Below are 13957 nucleotides of genomic sequence, written 5' to 3' on the forward strand. Positions count from 1 at the left end.
ATATATATATATAAGTACAAAACTTGCAGCAAGCTTTAAAAAAAAATCGAAAAGATTATTTTTCTTTTATTTAAATTAGATTAAATACAAGATTAGATTTTAAATACAAGTTTTATTTTAAATGTATACAAAATACTTTACGTCTTATTTTATTTGATATATTTTATTTGATATTATATGATTTGTTTCATAAATTATACTTTCCATCGTATTTAGAGAAATAAAAGTTGAATTTTTGAAAGATGTAATTAAAAATAAGAAATCAGAGTTGATTTTTTTTATCATTCATTTACTACTTTGTTTAGGGAATCTGAAATGAAAATGAGAGTAATACCCTAATAAGAGTATATGTATATAAATCCCGCATCTGATGATGATTTTGCATATATTATCGAATGCAAATTGAGAACATTCAAATATGGGGTTTACTCTCATTTGGGTGTTACTTTCATTTGAGGATTCTTATTTTCAGGGTTACCGTCATTTTTAAGGATTAACCATTAACTGAAGGTTAACCATCAATTAACTATCATTTAAAGGTTAACCTTCAATCAATGGTCCGAAATCACACCCAACTTTGAAGGTTTTTTTTGATGTTTTTTTAATGGTCAACACCCAAAAGTTGAGTGTATTTTTCCGTAAGGGTTAGGCTTTGATAATACACATAACCAATGGATAAATAAGAAGGATCTAATCACTTCGTAAGCATCCTTCGGACTTAGCGTCCCTTGGACTTAGCGTCCTTGGACTTGTATTATAATTGGTCTTAATTTATAATTAGTCTTGATTCAGAATTTAACACTCTTAATTCAGGTCAAGCACCTGAAAGGCACCTGAAAGGTTTAGTCCGTAGGACATTTAGTCCGAAGGATGCCCTTAGTTTCTTTCAATATTTTAGAAGTTCTTCTTTTTTTTTGTTGCTTTTATGAATGATTTTGGTGTTTTTTAGTTGATTTTGATAGAGGAAAAAATCTGCGCTAGAACATACCCTTTTGTATACTACTGTGTCAGAAAGTGAGAATAGTCGAAAATTCATGTACAACATCAAGGAAATTAAGAATATACGCCTTTTGGCGCACAGTGCTGAGATCGCTATGTACGCAAGTTTTGATCGTTCGGAACGTCTTAGTTACGTGTCAGTAAGTGAGATTAGTCGAAAATTTATGTACAACATTGTTACGTCCAGTGGACTCCACGATTCTTTTCTTTCATGTAATATTAAACGTTTACGGTCTGGAACTCTTTGCACTTGACATAAACAATAAACCAAAGGAATGTCTAGCAGGCGAGACTAATCTTTCAGAACTATAAAATTCTTTTTTCAATGAGACGGATCAATAAATAAAGCCCATGTCAAAATTTGAGAATTTTAATCAAAGATAAGAAACCCTCGAACGCTGGACACCCAGATCATGTGCGCGCGGACAGATGATGAAACATTCAATTCTAAAGCCGCGTGATGGGCTTAAGAGTTTAGAACAAAAGAATAAGGAGAGGAACATGGACGACGGTTTACTGATGAAATCCGAATCCGTAAGCAAAACTCGCGATACTTGACACCGCGTGCTCGCCTGCCAGACCACCCTCTTATGATATCTGTTTGAAATAAATTCCAACAGGAATAATAAATGTCAACTTAGTCGATCCTAACAGACTCTCCAAGAGGCTGGGGTTAATTCCTAAAAACAAAAGTTTACACCAATGGGCGCAACTTCTGGACCTTCTTCTGGAAGGGTAACACCTCCTACTCATGAGAGGGGTAGATAGTAAGGATTTGATTTGTTAAAAAAGAAATTCTGACTGCTTAATGGAGAGGGTACGTGAGGAGACACTAAGAGTCGAAGATATGCAAAAGCGCCTCTCAAAAATTCATTCCGTCTTCACTCTTCAAACCGATTCACTACATAACTAGTTATCAACTCTGAGACCAGATATTCGCGACTCAGAACTGTACAGAGACCAAGTTTAAATAAAAGTGAAGGACTTAATGCTAAGTGCCAACAACCGTGGTCATCCAGCAACACGACAGGGCCGAGTTTCTGAGCCATCACTCCCGAGTCCATTCCGATCTGCAGCAACAGTCGCAGCTAATTAGCTACTACAATTACCAACGCATCTTCAAGTAGTAAGTGGGTTCAACAATTTCAATTTCTATCCTCCCCTTTATTATTATTACTATTTTACGTCTCGTATTCTGAAATAATTCTTGGATTAATCAATTCTCGTTTCGATACTTCGTTCTTAGACCTTGATTGTCTCTTGTGTAACTGTCTCTTTCTTAATCCTCATTCTTCTTCCCTCGAAACATTACCTCGAATCTCCCTCTCGACTTTTCCTTAGTCACCACGAGTTACCTGTATTTTATAGTGTGACTCTCGACTTCTTCTTAGTCACCACGAGTTACCTGTATTTTATAGTGCGACTCTCGACTTCTCCTTAGTCACCACGAGTTACCTGTATCTCATAGTGCGACTCTCGACTTCCTATCAGTCAGTTACCCGTATTTTACAGCCCGACTTTTAATTACATTTGTCATCTTTTCTGCTCCCAGTTTGTCCGGAAATTTTCATACAAAAATATAAAAAGAAAAATATACCTTTACCCGGATCTGAAATCTAGAATTATTCAGTTAATTTAGTTTCCAAGAATTGTTTCACGAATTAAGAATTTCTTTACATTCGATTTTGTTTTATTTATTATTATTACTCATCACGGCCCCCTTTCCTTAGTGGAAAGATTAAATTAATCTTCGTGCGCGACGATCAAAGGGTCACGAAACCGTCGGAATCGACAATTGAGAAAGGAATTGGCTCGGGCGTGCGCGGACCCTAATTATACCATAGACTATAAGAAATTTAACTTAGATAAACATTCCTTCGATTTAAGAACGCATCGGTTAATTAATATATATAACAAGCAAAAACGAACACACAAAATACACAACTTACCACTTTATCTCCCAACTTCCTCTTTTCATTATTCTCCACCTCTACCATACTAATCCGGGATCTTTAATAGTCATCCCACCTTTTCCCTTACCTTTTAATTTTTCCTTTTCTCTCTATAATTTATAACTATTTGACTTTATATTGTAAATCTCCAACCGGAATTTAAATTCTACTCTCCTCGTTTAATTCCAGTTGATGTCCGTATTTATTGTAACACCCGCGAGAACATAATTTCCTTTACCTACACTCACGCACACAAATTCTTACAATTACACATTAGAATTTAAGATAATGTATTTTACATATAAGTTTTCATAAACTGAACTAAATGTTCTTTATTAATTTTTAAATCCTTTAAAAAATCATTCATTTATATTTTTTTTTTAATAAATGTAACGTTAAATTTTAGAATTCGAGAAACTTATTAACCCGACCTCCTTCCTGTTACCCGAAATCGCACAGGGTCCCATCCTGGGTAATAAGGATTCAGTCCCTTCACCAAAAAAGGGACTACCGATCGAACGGCCTTTCGATAGAGTAGAGCGACCCTTCCAGTCGTTGACCTGTCTAAGGCCCTGTATGATTCGTTCGACTCGGAAACACTTGTCTCGAAAAGGAGAGAGAGTGTGTTTCGAGGTAAGTAGGTTACACCCTCCCGCTGACTCTTCCTTCCATTGAGTCTGGACGTAACATAATTAATTTTGGGGCCTCGTCCGGGATCGTTATGTGCGATTTCTAAAGACGGGAATGAGTCGGATTACTAGAGGAGGAAGCGATAAAGACGAAATAGAAAGGCTTTATAACCTCGCTCTAGAAGGAAATAAATCGAAATCTAAATCCAAATCCGAACCAAATACAATACATCTACACCGACATTACCTTCTAAATCAACCGGTAGACAAATTAATTTTGATTTAAACGAAACCTTAGGAAAAACTTTAATATCCGAGACCACTGAAACACTCGAGCCAAATTCCGGTGATTCCCAAGACGTTATTATTACTAAACAAGTTAACACGTTAGATAATATTACTGTTGAAAACCTAGAAAGTGATTTAGACGAATCCGAAATAATGGCTAATAATCCGTTTGCAACCTTAAAATACGCGGTTGAAGCCGTTCCCTTTTTTGATGGGAACAATATTCTGTTAAATTATTTTATTGAAGGATGCGAAGAAGCTAAATCCATGTTACCGGGAGAGGCTGAATCGCAATTCACTAAAATAATAAGAACTAGAATTGTTGGTGAGGCCCGTCGAACCATACAAGATAAGAATTTCAACAATGTATCCGAACTAACGTCTTATTTAAAACAAGTCTACGGACTCTCTAAAAATGTTTACCAATTACAAGGGGAACTAGGCTGCATCTATCAGAAAAACGGAGAGGATATAATCACTTATGCAAATCGAGTTAAAATGCTCGGAAAGCAAATTTTGGAGGGTCATAAGGGACCCGGAAACACCTTACCCGATCAACAAATTAAAGCGTCATTAGAAAAAGATATGTGCAAATGTTTTATAAGAGGATTAAAACCCGAAATCGAACAAAGAAATGCGAGAAATTTGGATGTACAAAATACGATCACCGATGCTTCAAGAATAGAAAGAGAGCTTCGGACAATGACAGATTTACGAGGGGAAGAGAGAGCCGACTCAGGAAAAAATACGACGCAAACCATTAATCGGGGACGGGAAACTTGTCAAATCTGTTTTAAAGACGGGCATATAGCAAACAATTGCCGAAAACTTGCACAGCCTCATCTACAAAATTTTAGTAAAACGGGATTGGGAACTGAAATTTTAATATGTCAAATTTGCAAAAAACGAGGACATGGTGCTGACAGATGCCGTTTACGCGATCCTCAATCGCGACAACCAGTAAATGTGGTTCAAGAAAGAACTATTATTTGCCAATTATGTTCCAAAACGGGACATAATGCAAAAACATGTCGGCAAAATAATAATAATAACCAAATTAATAAAACATCCTTAATCTGTCAGTAGTGTGACAAACCTGGCCACTTAGCTAATAACTGCTGGAAAAAACAAAATGAAGAACGTAATTTGGAAAATAAGCAAAGAGTTATTTGTCAGAATTGCGACAGGATCGGACACGTCACCAAAGATTGTCGCTCGAGAACAAATTCAAATTCGGTATCTAAAAATAACCCATTTTGTCGATACTGTAAAGAAGAGGGCCATCTACTTGAAAATTGTCAGTTAAGACTTGCGAGCAATAATCGTCGAAAAGAGGAAGATCAGGGAAACTATAACGGGCCCTCGACGTCGGGTGTGCAACAGGGGCCCGAGCGGACTTCACACCCGTCCGCTCCACGGCAGGTCAAATAGACCAACAGAAGCCAGATGTACGGCCCGTGACTGTAAGCCTCACTAAATATGGTCGCGTGCCGACCGTACAGGTCAATCTTGACAAAATAACTCACATAACCCTCATGCTGGACACAGGATCAGGACCAAACATAATTAAAGAAAATTTTGTACCTAAAAATAGTGGGAGTGGTGCATTTGGACACAGTATAATTGGACACGGTGCAAATGGACACGTTACAAATGGACACGAGATTTTGCACACGGTTCAATTGGACACAGTGCATTTGGACACAGTAATTTTGGATACAGTAGCTTTTGGACACATAAGAAAATACGCATCGTTTACTTGGACACCGCTCAATTGGACACTGTTCATTTGGACACCGTTCGTTTGGACACAGAAAGATGCGCACCGTTCATTTGGACACCGTTCGTTTGGACACCGTTATTTGCCCACCGTTCGTTTGGACACCGTTCATTTGCCCACCGTTCGTTTGGACACCGTTCATTTGCCCACTGTTTGTTTGGACACCGTTCATTTGCCCACCGTTTGTTTGGACACCGTTCATTTGCCCACCGTTCGTTTGGACACCGTTCGTTTGGACACCAAAATTTGATTTAAATTATACGACGTAATCCACACCAAATTTTTGTTTTAAATAAGAAATAGGTTTGGGTTAGGTTATATCTTCCGGAAGTGGAGCCCCCCCGCAGGGGGGGCGGAACCCATTGTATCCATGCATGACATCCAAATATGCGAAAGACTAAACAAAGTGCTAAAAGCAATGTAAAATTAATGACATCAGTATCAGAGATATATAAGTATGAATATATTTTATTTTGACAGATATTATAACCTTCAAATGTATCTCCTTTTCACGATTTCATATTTTACATAGATTTACCAGTATAAAGTGTTATAAGAATACTGATTATATTTTCCCAAAATGATTTTTATTTCTCTCCATCTGTTACATATTCAAACAAACAGTGCGCATGTTTCTGTGTACAAATGAACGGTGTCCAAACGAACTGTGGGCAAATGAACGGTGTCCAAACGAACAGTGGGCAAATGAACGGTGTCCAAACGAACGGTGGGCAAATGAACGGTGTCCAAACGAACGGTGGGCAAATAACGGTGTCCAAACGAACGGTGTCCAAATGAACGGTGCGCATCTTTCTGTGTCCAAACGAACGGTGTCCAAATGAACAGTGTCCAATTGAGCGGTGTCCAAGTAAACGATGCGTATTTTCTTATGTGTCCAAAAGCTACTGTATCCAAAATTACTGTGTCCAAATGCACTGTGTCCAATTGAACCGTGTGCATAATCTCGTGTCCATTTGTAACGTGTCCATTTGCACCGTGTCCAAGTGAAGGCCACTCAAAAATATTATAGTAAGTTTCGCAAACATTTTAAAATTAAACGGTATAAATAATTATCCTGTTTATACCCTGGGAGAAATTACTTTAATTCTTTTCGAAACGCCTGTATCCTTTCACATCGTATCCAGCGATTTTCCAATTCCACAATCCGGAATATTAGGAAATGATTTCATTAAACAAACTTCTTCAAAAATCGATTATGCAGAAGGACATCTGGATATCTCCGGAATTAACGTACCCTTCTTCTCTCCGGAAACCATAATAGTTTCACCAAGATTCGAGTCATTATTTTATGTAAGGGTAGGAAATCCTGACATAAAGATAGGATATATACCCAAATTGAAAATAGAACATGGAATTTATTTAGGAGATACTCTATAGTGGAAAACGTTTCCGGGAAAGCTTATTTGAATGTTATAAACACACTAGATGAAGAAGTGGAAATCAGAGTACCAACATTGCACTTGAAACCATTAGGTGAACTATTAGATAACCATGAATTGAATAACGAGACACGTAATAATCGCGAGAATTTTCCAAATTCACCAGGAAAACTCGTGAGCATCGAAGAAACCAGCATTAAAATAAAAAGAGACAATCATGAGGGCAATGATGATATTATTTTTGAAGAGACCCAAAATGAAAATGAAAATGACCAAGAATCTTCTGTTACTGAAAAAATTAATTACGAAAATGAAGACATATGAAGAAATATTAAATCAAAAGAAAAATAAAAATGAAAATAAAAATACGAATAAAGACAAAATGAAAAATAAAAACGAGAGGAAAATTAAATCAAGTTCAAATAAAAATTTAAATCATTCTAAAACCCATGGAGAGGGAAGTTACCAAACCTCTCCAGAAAAAATTAATTCTAGAATTTCGGAGGGAAGTTTCCAAACCTCGACAGAAAATTCTAGCTCCGTTAATTGTGAGGAGGGAAATTACCAAACCTCTTCTGAAAAACTTAATAACCCAACCATTGGAGGGGGAAGTTACCAAACCTCTCCAGAAAAAATTAATTCTAGAATTTCGGAGGAAAGTTTCCAAACTTCGACAGAAAATTCTAGCTCCGTCGATTGCGAGGAGGGAAATTACCAAACCTCATTACGCAACTCGACACAATCTAATCCCGAAGAAAGGGGAAATTTTCATACTTTAATGAATATTAAGTTTCCAAGAATTGGACTAACATCGGAAAATAATGATAATAATAAAAAATCCTCTCATGTCACAATAAAAGACCTTCTTGAAAAGGCACAAAAATATAAATAAAATATTAAAAATTTAGATATTGAAAATAATCGAAATATCAAATGTAAAAATAAAGCGTCTTCGAAAATTTCAACAGCGTTATTGCATAAATCTCGAGAAATCGTAGATAAATTCATGCAAAAACGTAAATCAAAAATTAAAAGGAAGCAACAAAATAATATCGCCATTTCTGATCTGCATAATTGTTTAATAATATCCGAAGAAATGAAGGAAGATAAATTTACACAAATTATAGATTTATTGCGATTAGAACACTTGAATAAAAAAGAACAAGAAAACGTGATAAAATTAATAACAAACAGTCAAGATCGATTTCATATTCCTGGAGAAAAATTAACCGCGACTCATGTAATACAACATCAAATACCAACTACAAATGATCACCCAATTAATACTCGTCAATACAGATTTCCGCAAATACATAAGGAAGAAATAAATAAGCAGGTAGAGGAACTCCTAGAAGGAGATGTAGTAAAACATTCGCAGTCACCATACAATACGCCTATATGGATAGTGCCAAAGAAAGAAGATTCGAAAAGAAATAAGCGTTGGAGAATGGTTCTCGATTTCCGTGCCTTAAACGATAAAACTATCGGAGATGCTTATCCTTTGCCAAATATTATCGACATATTAGATCAGTTAGGAGGAGCGCAATATTTCTCAGTATGTGATCTTGCGTCCGGATTTCATCAAATAAAAATGGATCCTGCCGATAGTCATAAAACAGCTTTCACCACTCCATTCGGACATTATGAATTTGACCGAATGCCCTTCGGATTAAAAAATGCGCCTGCAACTTTTCAACGCTTAATGGACTTAGTATTAACAGGATTACAAGGCGAAGAGTTATTTGTTTACATGGATGACATTGTTATTTACGCTACTTCTTTAGAAGAACATGAACGAAAATATAACGCATTAGTAGAGCGACTTCGTAAAGCTAATTTAAAATTACAACCTGATAAATGTGAATTTTTAAAAACCGAAGTAACATATCTAGGGCATGTAATCGGCAGAGACGGAGTAAAACCAGATCCGAAGAAATTAGAAGCAGTACGACATTTTCCAAGACCAAAAACATCGAAAAATATTAAACAGTTTTTAGGCCTTGCCGGATATTATCGACGGTTCATACCAAATTTCTCTAAATTAGCAAAACCATTAACGAATTTATTAAAGAACGATACTCGTTTTGAGTGGACATCTGAACAAAAAGAATCATTCGAAATTTTAAAGCAGAAATTATGTGAAGAACCAGTATTGCAATATCCTGGTTTTTCTAAATCATTCATTTTAACCACCGATGCTTCAGGAATAGCCGTAGGAGGAATACTTTCCCAAAGGGAAATAAACAAAGACCGACCGATCGCTTATGCCTCTAGAACCCTCACAGACAATGAATTGAAATACGACACGTACAAAAAGGAAGCATTGGCCATAATCTATTGCGTTAAACATTTTCGACCGTATTTATATGGAAAAAGATTTACACTTGTCACAGATCATAAACCATTAATGTGGTTCAAAAACGCGCAAGATGCTAATATGCGAATACTTCGTTGGAGGTTAAAATTATCAGAGTACGATTATGATGTAGTATACAAAGCTGGCAAAACTAATGTGAATGCAGACGCTCTATCGAGAAACCTTATAAATCTGGAAGAAACTTATTGTAAAATAATAAAGGATCGAAAATTGCTAAATCCAGAAGAACCTGAAGATGCACAACTAATTGCCGAATTATTAGAAAAATCTGATAGCGAAGGAGAAGAAGAAGAAGATGACGACTTCCATTTATATCTTTCGGATAACGAAGAAACCGAAGAAATAACACCGGAAGGTCATTTATTTGATAATACTACGGATACCTTTCCGTTTACACCTGCAGAATTAAACGAACCAGATTATTCACTGATTACTGAAAAGGCTCTAATTCATAATTGCCCTGCACTGAATAAAGTTCAAACGAGAAGTCAAACAATAAAACAAAATACTGAACAAAATAAAATATCAAATGAATTGGATAGTAATGAAGAAGAAATTGAAGAAATAGAAGAAAGAAATGATCCGCCAGATAAAGATTTTGATAGTGAAAAGGAAGATGAGGAAGGAGACGAGGAAAACGTTATTAATCGGAATTTAAAAACAAGGAAAACAAAACTTATGATTACCGAAAATAGATTAATTAAAAACAACATTATTGACTCTCGCGAATTATTATTTCTACGAAAAGATAACGTGGCATATTTTGTTGATACACAAGAAAAACCGCTAGATTCTGGCTCGCAGAAACTATTCGAACGAAACGAATTCCCGAGCCTAGAATCTCTTGTCTTAGGCGAAGCTAAAGCCATAAAATATAAAAATCATTACCACATGGCCTTACCCATTAGTGAAGCTCAACGGGAGGGCCCTACAGTAACCCTCAACCACATCATCAAAACTTTAAAGGATTTACAACGCATAACAGAAAACTTGAAATTAGAAACAATCAATATAGCAAAAACTGAATTTATTAACAATGTTCCCTGGAGTAATATTAAGTCACAACTACAACTAATATTTATGGACACCTCAACCAAAATGATTGTTTGCCATGGACAAATTAAGTATCCGCCGAAGGATTTACGATCCATTATAATCGGCGAAACGCACTGTTTACCAACCGAGGGATATCGTGGGGTTTCAAAAACATATAACAAAATAAAACATAATTATTATTGGGAAAATTTAAAATCCGACGTTCAAAAATATATACAACAATGTTTGCAATGTCAATTGAAAAAACTCGTTCGTGTTAAGACCAAACAGCCTATGATAATTACAGACACGCCTGGATCATCTTTTGACAAAGTAGCCCTGGATATTGTAGGCCCATTGCCTAAAACAGAGAGAGGAAATGGATACGTCTTAACACTACAAGATCAGTTAACTAAATTTTGCATGGGAATACCGTTACAAAATCAAACCTCTGAAACAATCGCAGAAGCTTTCGTGGACCGTTTTATTTGTGTGTTTGGATCACCAAAGGCAATATTAATGGATCAGGGAAGAAACTTCATTGGCGAATTAATGAGAAAGCTCGCTAAAATATTTAAAATTCGCAAGTTTCGCACTACAGCCTTCCACCCGCAATCGAATGGGTCTTTAGAAAGATCACATCACGCATTAGGAGAATATTTAAAACAATATGCGAACGAACAAAAACAGTGGGATCGGTGGATCAGCCTCGCAATGTTTAATTATAATACCAATGTCCATGAAGCAACAAAACATACACCGTATGAACTAATTTTCGGAAAAATAGCTAGAGTTCCTTCGAACAAGCTTTTAGCTCCAGAAGATAAAATGGCAAATTACGGTGAATATTTAGTAAATCTCGTGACACAACTCCATACAATTCGAGAGAATGCTCGTAAAAACGTTATAGAAGCAAAATGCAGGTCAAAAGAACATTACGACAAAAGGGTCAATCCTCAGAATTTCAAGCCTGGGGATTATGTGTTTTTACTAAAAGGGCAGAAACCAGGCAAATTTGGAGATCATTACACAGGGCCGCATGAAATATTGGAAATACTAAACAAAAACAACATAAAAATTAGAATAAAGAAAAATAGTCGAGTCGTACATCCCAATCGCTTGCGACCCTCCCACATCAAAACAATTAATGAACAACTGACAGCAAATAGAAGTAAATAATTTCTTTGTAAAAAAAAACCCACACACACACACGAAAACAAAGTATATATATATATATATTCATCTAAATAATATCTGGAACTAAAAATTTCAGATGGATCGAGAAACGAGAAGAATAGTCATAATGATCCTATTAGCGAGCTTATGGCATATGGAATAATAGGATATGACTGTGGGTCGGCATCCGCTAATCTTACAACATTATCGTTATTAACCATAGAAGAGTGTGATATTCCTCAACAGCATGTAAATTCCAGTAGAGTTTATATACAGCTATTACAAATCAATGAATTCGAATCAATAAAAGTAATACAATGTAAAGTCGAGATTGACCGTTTAATTAAAAAATGTGGGATGTTTTCTCACACCATGGACGTATTTAATGGAAAATATGCATATGTACAAGAAGTATCTCGAGAGGCATGTCAACGCATGCACACTTACAGCACTTTCCAATTATCTGATACTTATATACACTACGCAAAAAAATTAAAGGGCCACTTTCATTCTTCTACAAAAAAGGCAATTTTTAAGTGGCTGCAACTTCGTCGCATATATTCAGATTGAGATCAGTAAAAAAGCGTTACAAAGCTTGAAGTTTCTAGTTTTAGAATCTTTTAGTCAAGTTCAATTCTTTTCATTTGTTACGAAGTTACATTATGAAAAAGCAACGTCTGTCGATTAACTAAATTTTTCAAAAGTTTGTCAAAGAATGCCGAAGAAAAAAAAAATTGTAGCACAACTTCGTTAATTGGATTTTAAAGAGCAGAGTTTTATCTTTAATTTGCTTTTTTAATGAATGTCCTACGATTTTTTTTCGCCGAGTTATTCACTGTTGAAGTAAAATCGATCTATTGACTTTGAGCATTCATAACTAGTGAAAAAATTATCGCACAATGATTATTAAAAAAGCAATTTAAAGAGAAGAGTCGGCACTTTAACATGCACTAATTGCTTTTTCAATTAATATTCATTGTTAAAGTGTAATCATTACTTTAAAATCAAGTAAAAATTGCACTTTTTCCCTTTTTCATTTAAATCAATGCAACTTAATGAAAAAACGTTAACATTTTTATGAACTCTACAATTTTTACAAGTAAAAAGTATCTCAATTACATGTGCAACCGGCCGAATCGTTAAGATTTTTTTTTCTCTATATCTCGAAGACTTAAATCAAGTTTAAAATGAAAAATTCAATTACCGCCGGCATTAGCGTTATCCAAAGCGTACCACATGGAGGTTGCACGGTCGGATTTACGCTTCTGTGTATGTGTGTGTGTGTGTGTGTGTGTGTGTGTTGTGCGTGTGTGTGTGTGTGTGTTGTGCGTGTGTGTGTGTGTGTGTATTGTGTGTGTGTGTTGTGTGTGTATTGTGTGTGTGTTGTGTGTGTTGTGTGTGTATTGTGTGTGTGTTGTGTGTGCGTGCGTGTGTGTGTGTGTCCGCGCACAAACAGAACGAAACACCGCGATTCGTCACTCTCGCAGTATTTTATGACTCCAAACTCTCTGATGCGCATATGTGTGTGTGTGTATGTGTGTGTAATTAAATGTGCTGTGTAATTAAATTTTTTACAGACGTAAAATCGTGTGTTGCCGCCTCTGTTTCGAATAACATTTTGCAAACGTTCTCGCATATTAATGCATCTTCGTATCTGTGCTTGCGGAAGGTTACGCCAAATTTGCTGGAGTGCATGCGCTAATTCTTGTAATGTTCTTAAAATTGGGTATTGTCTTCGTAATCGACGACCAATCATATCCCAAACATGTTCTATTGGATTTAAGTCTGGGCTCATTGCTGGATGGTTTAATACAGCAATATCATTTTCTCTTAAAAATCGTCGCGTGATGTTTGCAGTATGAGGACGTGCATTATCTTGCATCAGTATAAAACGATTTCCTATCTGATTACGTATTGGCAAAACATGTGGACGCAAAATTTCATCGATATATCGTCTCGATGTTAATGCAGGTGATGAAATGACAACTAATGTTGTACGTAAATGTTGCGATATACCCGCCCAAACCATTACAGAACCGCCATGAAAAGCCGTAACCGGTAGATTGCAATCCTGATTATTTCTTCCGCCTCTACGACGCCACACTTGTCCTCGTCTGTCGTTTCCATAAAGACAGAATCGAGATTCATCCGTAAAAAGAACATTATTCCATTGCCTATGATTCCATCTTATGTGAAGACGTGCATACGCTAATCGTGTACGGCGATGATGATTATTAAGCATAGGCACACGTAAAGGACGAAACGAACGCAGATGAGCTTCTCTTAATCGATTCCTGACAGTTTGTGCAGTAATCGGATGC

At 36.1% G+C, this 13957-nt stretch overlaps 1 pseudogene; it reads left to right on the forward strand.

The window, feature by feature from the left end:
- Positions 1-1701: 1701 nt before the first annotated feature.
- On the forward strand, positions 1702-7372 carry LOC138943446 (uncharacterized; annotated as a pseudogene).
- The last annotated feature ends 6585 nt before the right edge of the window (positions 7373-13957 follow it).

The sequence above is a fragment of the Polyergus mexicanus genome, unplaced genomic scaffold (genome assembly GCF_030449975.1).
Source record: "Polyergus mexicanus isolate NDT 795.1 unplaced genomic scaffold, iyPolMexi1.0 SCAF_26, whole genome shotgun sequence".
NCBI lineage: Eukaryota > Metazoa > Arthropoda > Insecta > Hymenoptera > Formicidae > Polyergus > Polyergus mexicanus.